Below are 16,680 nucleotides of genomic sequence, written 5' to 3'. Positions count from 1 at the left end.
CACCTGTCTCTGTTGAACTGTCCATGCATTGAGTTAACTGATGTATTCTTTAGTTTCTTTATGAGTTAATAATTAGTGAATTAATTTAACAATTAATTCACACAACTCATCACTAGTGTATTCTTTAGTTAGACTAAATACAACTAGTTCAACTAAGTCAAACTGAACACAACTCCATCAACTCCACATCCAACTCCACAGAACTCACATGCATGAGTTATAACTAAAGTCCTCCATGCAATAGCTCAACTAACACATAAGAAACCATGTGATTCCTTTTTTCAATTGCATGTGCCACATCTGTAGCTCGAACTGAAGTGCTCCAAGAGAATAAGATAATGTTTAGAGTCCAAATATTATTATGAGCTAATAATATTTGACTTTTCTATTTTTGAACTGGCAGTCTAAAAATAGACTCTGATCACTCCGTTGTGATCCAAAAATAGAAGTCCATCTATTTTTTCCCAACATGACCAATCATCCATAAATAACATCATGCAACTCATAGGCCATGATCCATATGTCTAAAAATAGACTTTGCGCCAAAAATAGCCTGCGGGCCCACTTAGTGAAGGCGACTCCTTTCCACTAAGATCCATCATCTTGTTGCATTTTCAACACTCCCTCTCAACAAGATATGGATTATCTGCAACCCCTATCCTGCAACTTTGGAATGTTCTGCATGCAACACATTTGCCCGGTCCATTTGCTCCAACAACACTTGGAACAAAAACACTCCCAACTAACCACTCTATTGGGCTAGGAACATACACTGATGCTGAAGCTCTACCTGCTGCTGACAAGTGCTCCCTCTCTGACATCTACGCTACTACAACATCTCCATGCATCTCGCACCATTGCACACTTCTCTGTGCCACCTAGCACTGTGCAAAACACTTGTGCCTCTCGCATTGCTGCAGCCTGCTAGTTATGCGTTGTCCTGGGTTTCCCTACACCGTCGCTCTCTCTGTCGCTCCATCCGCATCTGTCTCTACCCAATCAATCAGTTCCTGCTACTCCACATCGGGGCTCCCATAGCAAGGTCTCATCCAAGAGGTTGGGTACCTCAAGGATCCTGCCCCTCCTCCTTGGGACGATCAATCCACATCACCCCACCTCCTACCTGGAGGTATGGCTGCATGTGATCCCTCAGCCCACCTGGCTCAAATTTTCCCCATACTAGAGGTCTCTGCATGAGTAGATGTCTCTACTTGATCTCCTCTCAGCTTCCCTTGTTGTGGCTGCTCCACAACCTCCTGAAGCTGTTGCACCAATCATGGCTCCTCCACAATCGTCTGAGACTTCTTCTGGCTCTGCATGTTGAGCGGTAATATACACTCCCTCTCAACCACCAAGTCTCCATCAGTTGCCTCGCTGCTCAAGGCTTTGCATGTATCTACATGCAATTGATAAAGGTTCTTGACTCGAACCCCTATCTTCCGGGTTTCTCCAGTTGTCTTGCTGCGCATGAAAGCCTTTCCCTCGCCGAAGACAACACCATATGCCATGTCTTCTAACATCGCCACAGAGATAAGATTCTTCTTCAATCCTGGAACATGCATCACTTCCTTCAATCTGAAGGGTTTACCAGACTCCCTCTCAAAGGAAATGGTACCGATACCGGTCACACTGTATCTACCATCATCGCTCATCTCGATGTGCACTCCAAGATCTTTCTCATCCAGATCAGAAAACAAATCTCGATCTCCTATCATGTGAGAAGACGCACCACTGTCCAAGAACCATACTGATCCCATCACACTTGAAACCAAGCATGCGATCAGCGAAAAATCCAGCTCAAACTGCGAGGCTAAGGCCTCTCCCGCTGCAGATCCAACAGCTTGCTTATTTTTCTTCTTCTGCGGACAATCTATGGCATCTCCATTCTCAGCTTTGATGTTTCTGAGTTTATCCTTGAGCGCCATTCCACCAGCTCAAAGCTCAACCGCTTCTGATCTAAAATTTGTGAGAACAAAGTATTTCTTGTACAGAGATCGACTGTATGGGCATTCACCGGATATCTCACCTTCCAAAAGAAGGATGAATCCAGAAGCTACCTGGCCCGATTACAGACTCTGCCTGAAGAAATAAAATGTAAACACTTTTTGAATAATAGATCTGATGATCAATCCTGCTTTGATATCCTATAGAACTTTTTCTATAAATCAACCAGCACCGATATCATGTAGAACTTTTCTACAAATCAACCAACTCTGATACCATGTAGAAATTTTGAATAATAAACACTTATTCATAGAGATTATCCCAATTATACACTATTGCGGAATACATGCATAAAACATAACCTCCTCTACGTTGATCATCAATTTAGCAGCATCAAAAATAATGAAACATCAATCGCATGCGCACATTAACACAGTATGTAACCCGAGGAAAGCTTACAGCTGAAAACCCCACACTATCTGTATATTATAATGATTGATAACATGTAACAATACATAGTACAATACTCCTCACAAGTACTCAGTACTATCTCCACCTATTACACACAAACTAGCTCAGATCTGAATCCTCAAATCTCCTCCACTGTTTGCCTGCCTCCACTGCGCAATCCTGCAAGAGAAATCACGTGAGCACAAGCTACAATTTCCTTCATATTGGCCCACACTACGCAATCCTCATTGGCATTACTCAATCCATGCATGTGCAAAATCTCATGCACAACTGATAGTCACAACTCACCCTTTCACTTACCTCTAACCCCTGTCTCTGTTCAACTGTCCATGCACTGAGTTAACTGATGTATTCTTTAGTTTCTTTATGAGTTAACAATTAGTGGATTAATTTAACAATTAATTCACACAACTCATCACTAGTGTATTCTTTAGTTAAACTAGATACAACTAGTTCAACTAAGTCAAACTGAACACAACTCCATCAACTCCACATCCAACTCCACAGAACTCACATGCATGAGTTCTAACTGAAGTCCTCCATGCAATAGCTCAACTAACACATAAGAAACCATGTGATTCCTTTTGTCGGCTGCATGTGCCACATCTGTAGCTCGAACTGAAGTGCTCCAAGAGAATAAGATAATGTTTAGAGTCCAAATATTATTATGAGCTAATAATATTTGACTTTTCTATTTTTGAACTGGTAGTCTAAAGATAGACTCTGATCACTCCGCTGTGATCCAAAAACAGAAGTCCATCTATTTTTTCCCAACATGATCAATCATCCATAAATAGCATCCTGCAACTCATAGACCATGATCCATATGTCTAAAAATAGACATTGTCTAAAAATAGACTTTGCGCCAAAAATAGCCTGCGGGCCCACTTAGTGAAGGCGACTCCTTTCCACTAAGATCCATCATCTTGTTGCATTTTCAACAAAATTAAGATGTATACGCTGTTTTGATATGCCGAACCAGCGTGTATACACGCCTTTTCTAAAGTGAACCTGCGTACAGATCTGTAAATGATGATTTAAACTCTACAACAATTTCAGACTTCAGTTATACCCAAATCATCATATTTACAGACTACAACATGCGCTAGTTATGCAGATAAATGATCAAAACCACATAAAGATACTTCACTTCTAGCCTTAATATCTTGACCCATCATTAGATCTTATCCTTCATCAAGCGCTAAGGTTCATCCTTGGTTCAGATCCAGCTATGCACCATAACCCAATAGCCTGTATATTAGATCTTGCTCTTCATCAGATATTCAATTCATGAGTGCCTTTGCCTAATGATCTTCTCCTCCTTTTATAGTGTTAGGCCTTACCCAATACCATGGACCAAAACCCCTTAGAACCAATACCTTGGACCAAATACTCGGGGTCAACACTTCGGACAAGATACCTTGGACCAATACCATGGATCAAAATACCATGGACCAAATACCACAGACCAAAACTAAGTTTTCCAACATGTACGTGCCTTTCCTTCCGTGAAAATGCGTGTGTACGCTATACGCGTCTTTTTGTTAGCGAACCCATGTGTACACGCGGCTTGGTCAATGAGGAACCTGCGTATACCTCTTTTTCTTCATTCTGTGAGTCTGAACTGTGATCTGTCATCTGAGTGAGTTGCCATCAAGTACAACACCTATATCACCTATATCATAATGCCAACACCAAGAGGTCACCCCACCAGCTTCACCAGATCCAGAAGCAAGGCTAGTCCCAAGCAATCAAGGAGACACAGAGATCCTTGAAGACTATCCGGAAGCGGAGATGCACAACATATCTTTCGACGAGTCACAACATAGAGTTATGCAATGGCGCAGAGTGCCTACTCTGGATGTCCACACATCTCCTACGCAGTTTGCAGAACGAGTGATTGTATTTGATGCGCGCAAGCATCCAACAACATTGGTCAATGCTACCAAAGCATATACCGAGGCAACCAACTCGAGTGTTCGATTCTTGGTAGCAGAGAACGAGCACATGGCTAAGGAGTTACAAGTGACCAAGCAAGGAGGAGAGCAGGTTACGTCTTCTGCTAGAGCATAATTGAAGAGAGCGATACTAGATGAAGTATCATCCCTTGAAATAGTCATGCAGATGTTGTATTCCAGATTCGGCACCATTCATAAGGTAGTTGTCCATCTCAACGGTTGGCAGAAACGTTGTGCTAGGAGAGCATCCATCTTGTCAAATCTCCACATTGTTGTTGACCACATGCAGACATGGACAATGAGATACAAAGGAGCCCCATTGCATTTGCCAAAGATGATGAAGCCGAAGGCGGTAGAGTTTAAGGCACGCATCTGGAGTTAGATCCAGAACTATGAGGAACTCCCGCAGGTCATCACCAGTTTGTAGCCTTCGCATGCATGGGTATTCAGAAGCATGGATGTCATAGTGTGTGCGCATGCGATCCCATCTATTGGCATGCTCACCAAAGCGAAGTCGAATTACCAAGTTCGAACAGAGCTAGACATGTATTTTGATGAGTTGATGTGTGTAGCCACCAGCACAGACTTGGAGATCAGTGCACACACTATGCATCAGTATGTTGCTGGTCTGGTTGCACTCAAGACTATGATGCACATGTTAGTAGACGAGTTGGACAGAGGTGCCAGATCAGTGTACTCGAATGCAACAGAGGCGAGAGTTCGCTTTCAGCAAGATGTCACCATTGAGCACGTAGACACCATCACGGACTACCAAGCTTGGCATCAGTTCGCCACTGTCGATCATCGCGAGGATGTTGAAGAGTTGGTCTTCCCATAGTTTTCTGAGTCTTAGTGATAGCTTGCATGGCTTGCTCAAGCCTATTTTGTCTCACATGGGTACATGCGTAGATTGTAATGTAACATCTTGTAAAAGTGAAAGACCAAGTCTCAATGGTCGAATGTAACAGTGATGTAGTATTTGAAGAGTCATGAAGGTAGGTGAAGAGTCACAAAGGGGAATGTCAAGGGTCACCCCACCCTTTACTATTTATAGAACATGATAACTCATTGTACAGGCTTTTGGGAACCAAGCTTCCTATAGGTGTATCTTAGATAAAGCTTGGACTGTATTGTAACGAGCCTTGGCTTCTCCACAGTGTAGAGCTAGTACATCTCTTTGGAGGAGAAGTTGACATTGACTGTAACGTTCTGCTGTTGGAACTAGTGGCTGTTCATGGTTGTACTGTATGATTGGATCTTCCACTCTTAATATAACAGAGCCAATACGTTTCATGCATATGTTGTTATTGTATTTTAGCTGTCTTGGTTACACTAACGATATATGTAGCTGTTGGTTTAACCATCATTTTAGATCGTTGGTTTCCCTTCCTTCCAGCTAGTGATGTAACTTTGCTCGTGTGTTCCCTTCCAATCCGCATGTTTCCACAGGTTTCCAAGGGGCACACTTATTCCACCTTTCGTGTGTTAGAACCCTTCATGCACCTTCTTTGGCTTGCCGCGCCGGCCACACCCTTGCTACCAATAAGGACATCTTGTTTGCCTATGCATGCAACTGCAATCAAGGCGATACTGTATGGCCCACTGCTGGGACTCCTACACCAAATGGTTTGAGGTCTAATTGGGACTTCTTACCAGGGAGATCCCTTGACATATTAGCGGGTCCAACACCGTCAACATTTCTGGCGCTAGAAGGAGGGTCATATGACAAGCTGAGCCCTTACATCTTGTTTTGAATCTTCGCATATCTGTCATGGACACTATTAGACTCATCCCTCCACGATGTTTCTCTAATGCTGAACATCTCGACATCACGAGGGAGTTTTTTGATCTCTTATCGGAATTCACGTATGATGGTGAAGGAAAAGTGGCCTGGCCTGAGTACTTACAAGACTTCTATGCATTTATTTATGATGCAGATGACTTCTCTGATGAAGAGGCCAGCTTGTTGTTTTCGCGAATCCCCACAACGATGGTGCCACAACCTGCCTCCCGGCAGCGTGCACTCACTTGACCAGTTTTGTGATCTCATTGAATCTACTTTCCATCATTTTGATCTAGAACCTCTTGACAAAAAAATGTTAAAACAACGGAAGACTCCGAAAGAATCGCTTATGGATTTTTGGCAGTGCTTCCGTGTATTGCAGTTTGAAGCTCCAAAAAGCCAGCTGAAGTTTCAATATCTTTGGGATAGATTCGAGTATTGTCTTAAAAAATCAATCAATCCCAAGATGAAGTTGAAGTTCAAACCCCGCTCAGCATACTTCGGTGATGGAGCTGTGCAATTACAGATGGACACGGTCGCTGTCACAGGCGACTGTCCGCCTCTCCCTCATCAAACAGCTTCACCACCGCAGAGTGATGTGGGAGAACATGCACACACGTCTGTTCAACTGTCATATCCTCCCAACATCACTTCTCTCAATTTTTACACAGATTTGGTTACAAAGCCCAGGGGTTGTCACATGCCTTTGTTACCTCAGCCTCCGTCTTTGTGTTCTACTGATCCTCCAGATTGCCTTGTCTTGTGTTCTTCTGTTCCGAACTCTACACCTGTTGTGAACGAGGATCAAGCCATCGACGCAGTTGGTGTTGCACAACCAACCTACATTGTCATTTATGATGAGTATGACTGGGAGCCTAAACATCAACCCGCGGCGAAGGATGATCTCCTTCTGTCTGTGCCTCCTCTGCTTTTCCCTGACATATTTTGTGATTCTGCCATCTCTGATTTTCCTTGTGTAAATCCACCAATGGATGCACCTATTGCTGATCATTCATAGAATGCACTGGATGTCAGACCATCATTTGACAATGGAGAGGACAAGTGCTTCATTGAAAATCCACTTGATTTTTCATTTGTTTTTTCCGGAAATGCAAACGGTGAACATTCTTGCTTCTCATCTACCCCTCTGTTTGATTTATTTGAGCATGAGGATGCTGACGAAATCATTGATTTTTCTTATCGTAGCTGTTGTGATCCATTTACTCCCGTATTTGATCACGATAATGATTTTATCGTTGTTGATTTTTCAAAGCCACCTGTTTATGATGATCTATCTGTCGACGAAGTCGAGACCCCGCAAACTGTCGAGGCACTTCAGCTCGAGCTGATGGTTATGTCAGGCCCTCATTGTCCCGAGGTTAGTTTCACTTCTAATTAGGAAATTGTTGAAACACCCAAGCATCCTCATCACTCATCTGTATGCGTTGAAGATCAATCTCACAAACAAATTTCACTTCCTCCACTCAAACTACATGATCCCATCGCTCATGCATTGGAGGAATCTTACACAACAAGCACACGCGCGGACACAAGTTGTCTTTGTTTCTCTCGTTTGCTTGCATGACACAGTCAAGAGAATGCGTATGCCTAACATCTACACATAATGTCGCACAACACCATGGTAAGTCCACAGGTTACATGTCACGCACATACACTCATCTATGTTCTGTGGACGCATTTAAACTTGGAGTGTGTTTGTCCATTGTTATGTCTTTCAGGTTTGCTGGTTCGCGCAACTGCGATGTTTGCAAACCATGCCTTCACCAAAATGGGTCGACCAATGCGTCGATGGTTGCTTTGGAAATATCACTTCACGTGATCAGGCCCATGCACCATTAGCATAGGAGTAGGAGTAGTGTTTGCTTTACCTTGTTTTCTTGCATGCATGTTTGCTTTCTTACTTTGTGTGTTTGTTCGCTTGCTTGCTTGTTTGCTTACTCGCTTTGCTTTCGCATTTTGCTTCTGCTTTTCGCTCTTTAGTTTTTTGTTTGCTTATTTACGTTGTAGGTTAGTTTCACATGAAACCGTGGTGACTCTTGAAACAAGCAAGGTAAAGTACAAGAGGACTCATGCAGTTATCAATACTTGGTTATTTGTTGTCTTGTCTCTGTATGTAGAACTTGTTATCTTCAGTCCATGATACGCCAATGGAAAATACGTGTTGTTCGAAGTGAACCTTGATGAAAACACAACACTTGCACGCTAATTAGTATCACCTACTCTAGTCAGTTGTTATGGGTTAACCCATGTCAGCTCAGTCAAGTAGAGTAAGGTGAAGGGGAAAACCTTAACAAGTATGTTAGAGGTATATAGAAAATACTTTTATGAAGGAACAACCTCTTCTGCTCTCAATAAGTCGGGATCCCTCTTCCGCCTCTAAATGAATAAGTGTTATGCACAATTTTGAAAAATGAAAAAGTGAAAAAATGAAAATGTGAAAATTTTTGAAAAATGAAAATTAATAAGGCGAAAGAAGAGAAAGGCTTCCTACATAGAGAGGTGATGCAAGTAACTCCGCCGGGATACTGACTAGGCTTGCTGGTAGTGGAGTGATGCTTGTGTTCCTGCATGACTCCGCCGGGGTACTGTCCAAGCTTGCTGGCAGTGGAGCAACACTAGAGATGAAACTTAAACTCTAACTATCATATTGCTTGTGTACCAATATACCCCTCATCCCAATCGAAACAACTATGTTGACTTGACTTGGAATGTGTGCAGACTGACCAGGAGCAAGGCATATGTTACATCTTTCAATCAAGCTAGTGTGGGAATCAAGATGATCTAAGAACTAAACAATACTTCCAGAGGTGTTAGACTTGCTTTTCACGAAACAAGGTCCATTTAGAGAGTTGGAGTTCTCTTAGTGTGTCGCCAAGTGTTGTAGCGGCTACAATCACCCTCCAAAATTTTGTTTTAGCTTCATTTTGGAGCCTCCCTACCAACCATCCTTAGCAGCATGTCTTGCACTGTCAAGTACATAGGCTTCAACTGAGTTTCAAAGGCTTGCTAGCCTGTGCATGTCAACTTGCTTGTCTCCCATAACAGGCTGCCATTACGGACTTAGGTAATTTTTTGGCTGAGATGTTCACTCAGAAAAATTGCACAATTCTGGAGGGGAACTAGCCTTCCCTCCAGAAATTCCGCAATTCTAGAGGGGAACCAACCTTCCCTCTAGAAATTGCGCAATCCCGCTGGGCTGCTTGTTGAGCTCCAGAATTGCGCAATCCAGCCCGTCATTTGGCTTCAGTTCAAAAATTGCGCAATTCTGGGAGGCAGTGGCCTGTTGACCCCAGAAATTGTGGAATGCCTGAGGGATAGCCAACCCTGCTCAGCCTAAAAATTGTGCAAATCCCTTCCCCAGGTTTGTAAACTGCTGCATATGCCTTCAGGTTGACCGGTTCCCTCTGGGACTGAGCAATCTTGATTTGCATGCATGGGTTGCTTTTTCCCGAAATAGCAAAAAGCATCCCTAAATTTTAGGGATCTATTTTTAGCAGTTGGATGTTACATACAAAGATCGTTTTAGAAACTTCCCTCCAAGTGTTGCTTTTCCCCAAATTTGTGGCATGTGCATCATAAGCCTCAAACTTATTTATTTGACGTTGCAGAGCTCATCCTCACATCAATCTTGGAACTCTGACAACCCACAACACATCTAGGAGTCTTCGGCACATTCAACTCAACTATTTCCGAGTAAGTCTGCTTTTCATGTTATTTCTTGCTTTTCTAGCGCTTTTCGTATTTCGCTTTGAACGAATATTGTTTGCTTGGTTTTGTTGAACGTCTCCTGTCATTTTAATGTATATTAGCTTGTAGAAGCACCGTTTCAATTTTTGTTTGCATCTCACTGCTATCGCATGCATGACACTGTTTTGCACTAACAATCGTCGTTGCGGCAACTCATTTCATACACATGCACGTGTTCCCGTTTTCTGAATCCTGCATTTACTGTTTGCATGCATGATCATTCACTCTTGCTTACATTCAGTGTCGCCATGCATTCAAACCTCTTCATGTTTTCAGTCGCCCATCGGCAGGTGTGGGCTGCCTTGGCCCGGACCTTGTCGTGCTTGGACATAAATGCGCATTTCTCGAAGTGAAGGCTCTGCCTTCACTCCAGAAAATGTGTAAACCTGCCCAACACTGACCTCCAGGCTTGCATTGTGCAATTCTGGGAGGCAGTGCCCTACTGACCCAAAAAATTGCACAATGTAGTTTCTGGGTATGCATGTCCTTGCTAACTAAAATTGTGCATTGCGCAGTTTTAGTCCTTAGTAGGCAGGCTAGACTGCGCATTGCGCAGATCCAGCAGTCAGTCAGCCTCTGGACAGCTCAAACTGTGCTTTGCACAATTTTGGCAGTCAGTCTCCTGGCCTCCCAGTGAAAATTGCGCAATCTTTATTGCCAGTCACCCAGGTATGTTGCATGTCAGTCCTCAAATTTGTTTTGGTTTTTAACTAACAGATTGCTTGCCATGAGTGTTGCTATGTCTCCAGGTATAGTAGGTGTTCGTCTGTCTCTCAACAACACAAGTACAATGGCCTCCAAGAGAGCAGGGTTAAAGGACACCGTTGGAAGTGAAACTGGAGATGCAGTTGAACAAGTGTCTATGGGCCTGCCCGTTTACAAAGACACCAAGCTAGTCATAGATAGAGACATCAAGATGAAATGGCAGGACATCAATGATACATTCTCAGGCACATTTGAGGAAGATCTGGAAGACCGTAGGGTCTATGTCAACATCCACAAATCTGGCTTGTACCAGATTGCATGTAGGTATCCCGTGTTTCCATGCGTGGACATGATACATTGGATTGTCTCGCACACTGATCCTGAGATGATGATGTTGAGCAGTGTCAACGGGACAGAGCTTGCTACCTTCAGGGCGAAGGACTATCAGGAGATGTATCACTTGCCACAGCTGATGATCACAATGGAGAAACCCTTCAGCACACGTAACAACGCAAACTCTAGAGATATCTTGAAGAGCAGGTGAAAGAGCCAGCCAAGTTTAGGACAACACCCAGTATGGTTTACAAGATGAAGATACTGCAGAAGGCATATCAGTACTTGGTCATCTTTGCATGTCGCTTATACAGCCAAGAGAGCACAAAGACCTTCCCGCAAAGCTGGGTGATTGCGTTGGACCAACTAGCCAGCGAAGGAAGGCCATGCAACTGGTCCGACATGTTGGCTCTCAGGTTGAAGGAACAAGTGACTGGAGCTTGCCATCTGCCCAAAGGTTAACAAGCAGAGATATACATGTTCGCTTATATTCTGGATGCAATCTATGCCCGCCAGCAGTTCCCAGGTTTGAAGTGCGGATGGACACCTTTGGAAACCAGTGTGCACACTTATTGCAGATTTTTCTCTGAATGCAGCTTTTGCGAAGTCATCACATAGTTGTCAAACCACTTTGTCACCCCGGTGTACAAAATGATATTTGAGCAAGATCTACCTTGCATGTCGCAGGCAGCGATGGAGGCATTGATTGACATAGCAGATTGGTATGCCTCACCCTTGGCACCTTCATACAGATGTACAGTGCGGAGAAGCCTTTGCACGTTTTACCAAAGTTTTCCATGGACAAGCTCGTCATGCAAGAAGTTTCGTATCACATCTCGATAGGGTTGTCAGCTAGACTGCACGGAAGAAGGCACCTTGGCCCGCTCATCCTTTGCAGATAAGGTTATATAAGATACAAAATCTCAAGCACATTGATGCCGAGATAGAGGAGTTCAAAAGATTCACTTTCGGCACCAGAAGTTTCAACCCGTATGACCTGCATTGCTTTGTAAAGGACCACTATGCGAGAGTGCAATTTCCGTGGATCCACGAGGCCTGTGATTGACCTGAGGAAGACCCATGGAGATATTGTCACAACTTCTTGAGGATCAATGAACAAGTCAGCATAGCTGTGGAATGGTTAGCAAAGCGACGCGAAGCAGCATCTTAGAGAGCACCATCATAAAAAACAACAAAGGGTAACAACCCTGCGCATGACAAAGGCAAGAGAAAGGTTGTCGATAGTGCAAAGGCAGAACAAAGCCACAAGTTCAAAGCAGATCCACTTGTGATGAAAGTAGCTTTGGAGATTGAGGCTAAGAGGCGACAACGTGACAAGCAAAACGCGCAAAGGTAAAGAGATAAACAGAGAATGGAAGAAACAGAGAAGGAGTTGCAAGAGCTGAAGCAACAACTCCGGGAAGAACAGGGGCTGCATAGAAGAGAAAAGGAAGCACAATAGGGACAAACACAGCAGGAAGTACAACATGCACAGATTATAGAAACTATGCCCATACATGTTATAGACTCATCCGAGTAGCTGACACAGAGTATACAGGGTGAGCATTCGTAGGAGCAAGGACTTAGCTCAAGAGATTGAACAGATGCTAGAGTAGATGGATACGGACATGGTGCAGCTAGAGTTAGATCATGATACAGACCTCATGCGTCATAACCAAGCGGTCACCCCACCGACTTCGCCAGATCCAGAAGCAGGGCTAGTCCCAAGCGATCAAGGATACACAGAGATCCTTGAAGTCAATTCGGAAGCAAGGCTATTCCCAAGCGATCAAGGAGACAATCCGGAAGCGAAGATGCACAACATATCTTTTGACGAGTCGCAACACAGAGTTGTGCAATTGCACAGAGTGCCTACTCCGGATGTCCACACATCTCCTACGCAGTTTGCAGAATGAGTGATTATATCTGATGTGCGCAAGCATCCAGCAACATTGGCCGATGCTACCAGAGCATATGCCGAGGCCACCAGCTCGAGTGTTCGATTCTTGATAGCAGAGAATGAGTGCATGGCCAAAGAGTTACAAGTGGCTATGTAGGGAGGAGAGTAGGTTACGTCATCCGCTAGAGCAAAATTGAAGAGAGCGATACTAGATGAAGTATCGTCCCTCAAAACAGTCATGCGGATGTTGTATTTCAGTTTCAGCACTGTGCATAAGGCAGTTGTCCATCTCAACGATTGGCAACAACGCTGTGCTAGGAGAGCACACATCTTGTCAAATCTGCAAACCTCTGTTGACCACATGTAGACATGGACAATGAGATACAAAGGAGCCCCATTGCATTTGCCAAAGATGATGAAGCCGAAGGTGGTAGAGTTGAAGGCACGCATCCGGAGTCAAATTCGGAACTATGAGGAACTCCCGCAGCTCATCACCAATTTGCAGGCTTCACATGCACGGATATTTAGAAGCATGGATGTCATTGTGCGCGCACACGTGATCCCATCTATTGGCATGCTCACTGAAGTGAAGTCAAAGAACCAAGTCTGAACGGAGCTAGACATGTACTTTGATGAGTTGATGTGTGTAGCCACCAGCGCAGACTTGGAGATTAGTGCACACACTATGCATCAGTATGTTGCTGGTCCGGCTACACTCAAGACTATGATGCGCATGTTAGCAGACGAGTTGGACAGAGGTGTCAGATCAATTTACTCAGATGCAACGAAGGCGAGAGTTTGCTTTCAGCAGGATGTCACCATTGAGAACGCGAACACCATCACAGATTACAAAGCTTGGCATCAGTTCGCCACCGTTGATCATCGCGAAGATGTCGAAGAGTTGGTCTTCCCACAGTTGTTTGAGTCTTAGTGATAGCTTGCATGGATTGCTCAAGCCTATTTTGTCTCACATGGGTACATGCGCAGATTGTAATGTAACATCTTGTAAAAGTGAGACCAAGTGTCAATGGTCGAATGTAACAATCATGTAGTAGTTGAAGAGTCATGAAGGTAGGTGAAGAGTCACAAAGGGGAATGTCAAGGGTCACCCCACCCTTTGCTATTTATAGAACCTGATAACTCATTGTACAGGCTTCTGGGAGCTAAGCTTCCTATAGGTGTATCTTAGAGAAAGCTTGGAGTGTATTGTAACGAGCCTTGGCTTCTCCACAGTGCAGATCTAGTACATCTCTTTGGAGGAGCAGGCGACATTGACTGTAACGTTCCGCTGTTGGAACTAATGGTTGGTCATGGTTGTACTGTATGATTGGATATTTCACTCTTAATATAACAGAGCCAACACGTTTCATGCATATGTTGTTATTGTATTTCAGCTGTCTTGGTTACACTAACGATATATGTATATGTTTGTTTACGCATGTATGTGTGGACTCTTCTATATATGAATGTATGAATCTTATTGAGATGTGCTGTTGGTTTAACCATCACTTTGGATCATTGGTTTCCCTGCCTTCCAACTGGTGATGTATCTTTGCTCGTGTGTTCCCTTCCATTCTGCGTGTTTCCACAGGTTTCCAAGGGACGCACTTATTCCACCTTTCGTGTTAGAACCCTTCATGCACCTTCCTTGGCTTGCCGCACTGTGATGAGCCCCAGAAATGGGTAATTATATGGGCTCATTTTGACGACTTAATCCACCATTCTCATTAGTTTATTGCATGTTTTTAAACATATTTATGCTAATAGAGTGAATTGGGTTAGTCATTTTGCCATGTAGTCTAATGTGTGCTTTATGCAGATTTTTTGGTCAATTTTTGGACAAATTCAAAGGATTAATGAGCATTTGGCAGCCAATATTCGAGGGAATCAAGGGAGAGGATTTGTAACAGGGTGTCCCTCTCATTTAGGACTCCCTACCTCGAATCCTCCATTAGAAACTCGGAGCACAAACAACCACATTGATGCATCCAAGGGGGCAACTGAGCAAGTCAATAAGAACCGCTGTCTATCTCTAGTTCCACAAGCCGAGCCCCTTGATTTTAGGAGGATTGTTGGAGGACTCCATTTGTATAAATAGGGGGGCTTAGAGCCTCAGTAGGTTAGTTGGATTTTAGCCATTCATTAGTAGAATTTTTGCACTTTTGTGTAGCACTTGTTCAACGCATTTTAGAGCTTCTTTTTCGAGAACAGTTTATGTAATGTGACTTTCATTTTTGATAATGAAGATGAAATAGTTTTTGACCCAGCACTGATCTCTTTCAGAGCGCTGGAGCTCTTGGGTTAGGGCCCAACCCAAGCTGCCCAACACTTCTTTCTTTGTACTTATATGTTTTTTTTGCTTCAGTTCATGAGTTAATTTCTGTTACATAGATTCATTTTACCTTGTTTAGAATAGGTTTCTTTTGATGGTTTGCATCGCTGTTTTTGTTTCAGTTGCTCAAGTAGATTAAATCAGTGATAGACTAAGATTCAAAAAGGCCAACCGCAGGCCCTGATCTCCTTTCTCCTTTTCTGGGACTCTGATTTGAGGTCAAGGCACTACTGCTGCCACCAAAAACACAATTTTGCTCTCCCATGCAATTTCTAGTGTGATGACTTGATTTGGAAAGATTAATGTATTGCTTCAAATTCAGTTGCCTAGATCATTTCCTGTTTTTTTACAATAGATCTCTCTACATGCTTTTTTGTTCAAAGGTTACTTTTCAACATTTTCTGTTTGTAGGTCAGAAATTAGGTCAAGCTAGAGAAATTTCTGTTTTCATGGTATAGTTAGTCCTTTCTTTGATCAGTTTTTGTAAATCAATGTGCAGATCTCTTGCAGGACACATCAGCTCACCATACATCCATAAAGCGGCCAGCATCAACTCACTTCTCACAGATTTCCCAAGTCATTCGCAACATTTCACCAATCTGCGCTAATTTCTACATTTTTCTCCATGAGCTTCTCTCTTGCCATTTGAACAAATCCAACTATCATGTTCCCTCTCGATCTTCTTTGACAAGCTCCAGACACCTCAACACCTTCATCTAGCATTCAGTTACCCTCTCCTATCATCTTCCACCTTCAAAACCTCCAAAAACAACACTCGGCCTCCTCCTATAGATCTTCCTGTAGATCCCCTGCAGCCTCCTATAGAGTTCCCTGTAAGTGGTTTTTCGAAATCCGATTGCAATGGAAGTCTTCAGAAGAGTACTAGGGGTTTCGTAGGACCTCTCCACACCTTCCTCCACCTCTGCAAAAACCAAGTCCATCTTCCTTCGCCACCAAACCTCTGCACAATCACAATCCGATAAATTGCAAGCATAATAATTTCATATAAAAACACTCAAAAAAATACAAAAAGATGTTCTTTTCTTATTTTCTTCTGGGAATAGCTTAAGTAGATGTGATTTACCTTTTCAGTAGTCAATGGCACTCATTTCATCAGTTTTCATCTCTTTTCCTGCAAAAGTAGGGTTAGTTGGATAAATTAGGGTTTGCTAGGGTTTGCCTTACATTCCAGTCTTCTTTCTCTTTCTGCAAGTAGAATAGCCCTCGTAGAGTTAGCTTTCTTTCATCACAGTTAAAAGCTTCTTTTGAGAATTCATAGAAGTTGGCTTAAGCTCCTAGTGATCTTGCGCCAGCTGACCAAGTGACAGCCTGCAGTAAGAGCTAGTACTTGTGCATACAGCACCGTCGCTTCCAAGTTTGTTACGAACTACCGGGTTGATAAAAGTAAAGTAGGAAGCCCTAGGAGTTGCAGCATTATTGCTGCAATATTGGTGCTCACCAAGCTGGTCACACTCTTGCTACCAAC

Source organism: Pinus tabuliformis, chromosome 1_2 (genome assembly GCF_031772625.1).
Source record: "Pinus tabuliformis cultivar Carrire ecotype Pingquan chromosome 1_2, CPIR1, whole genome shotgun sequence".
Lineage (NCBI taxonomy): Eukaryota > Viridiplantae > Streptophyta > Pinopsida > Pinales > Pinaceae > Pinus > Pinus tabuliformis.
Note: the sequence above shows the minus strand (reverse complement) of the source record.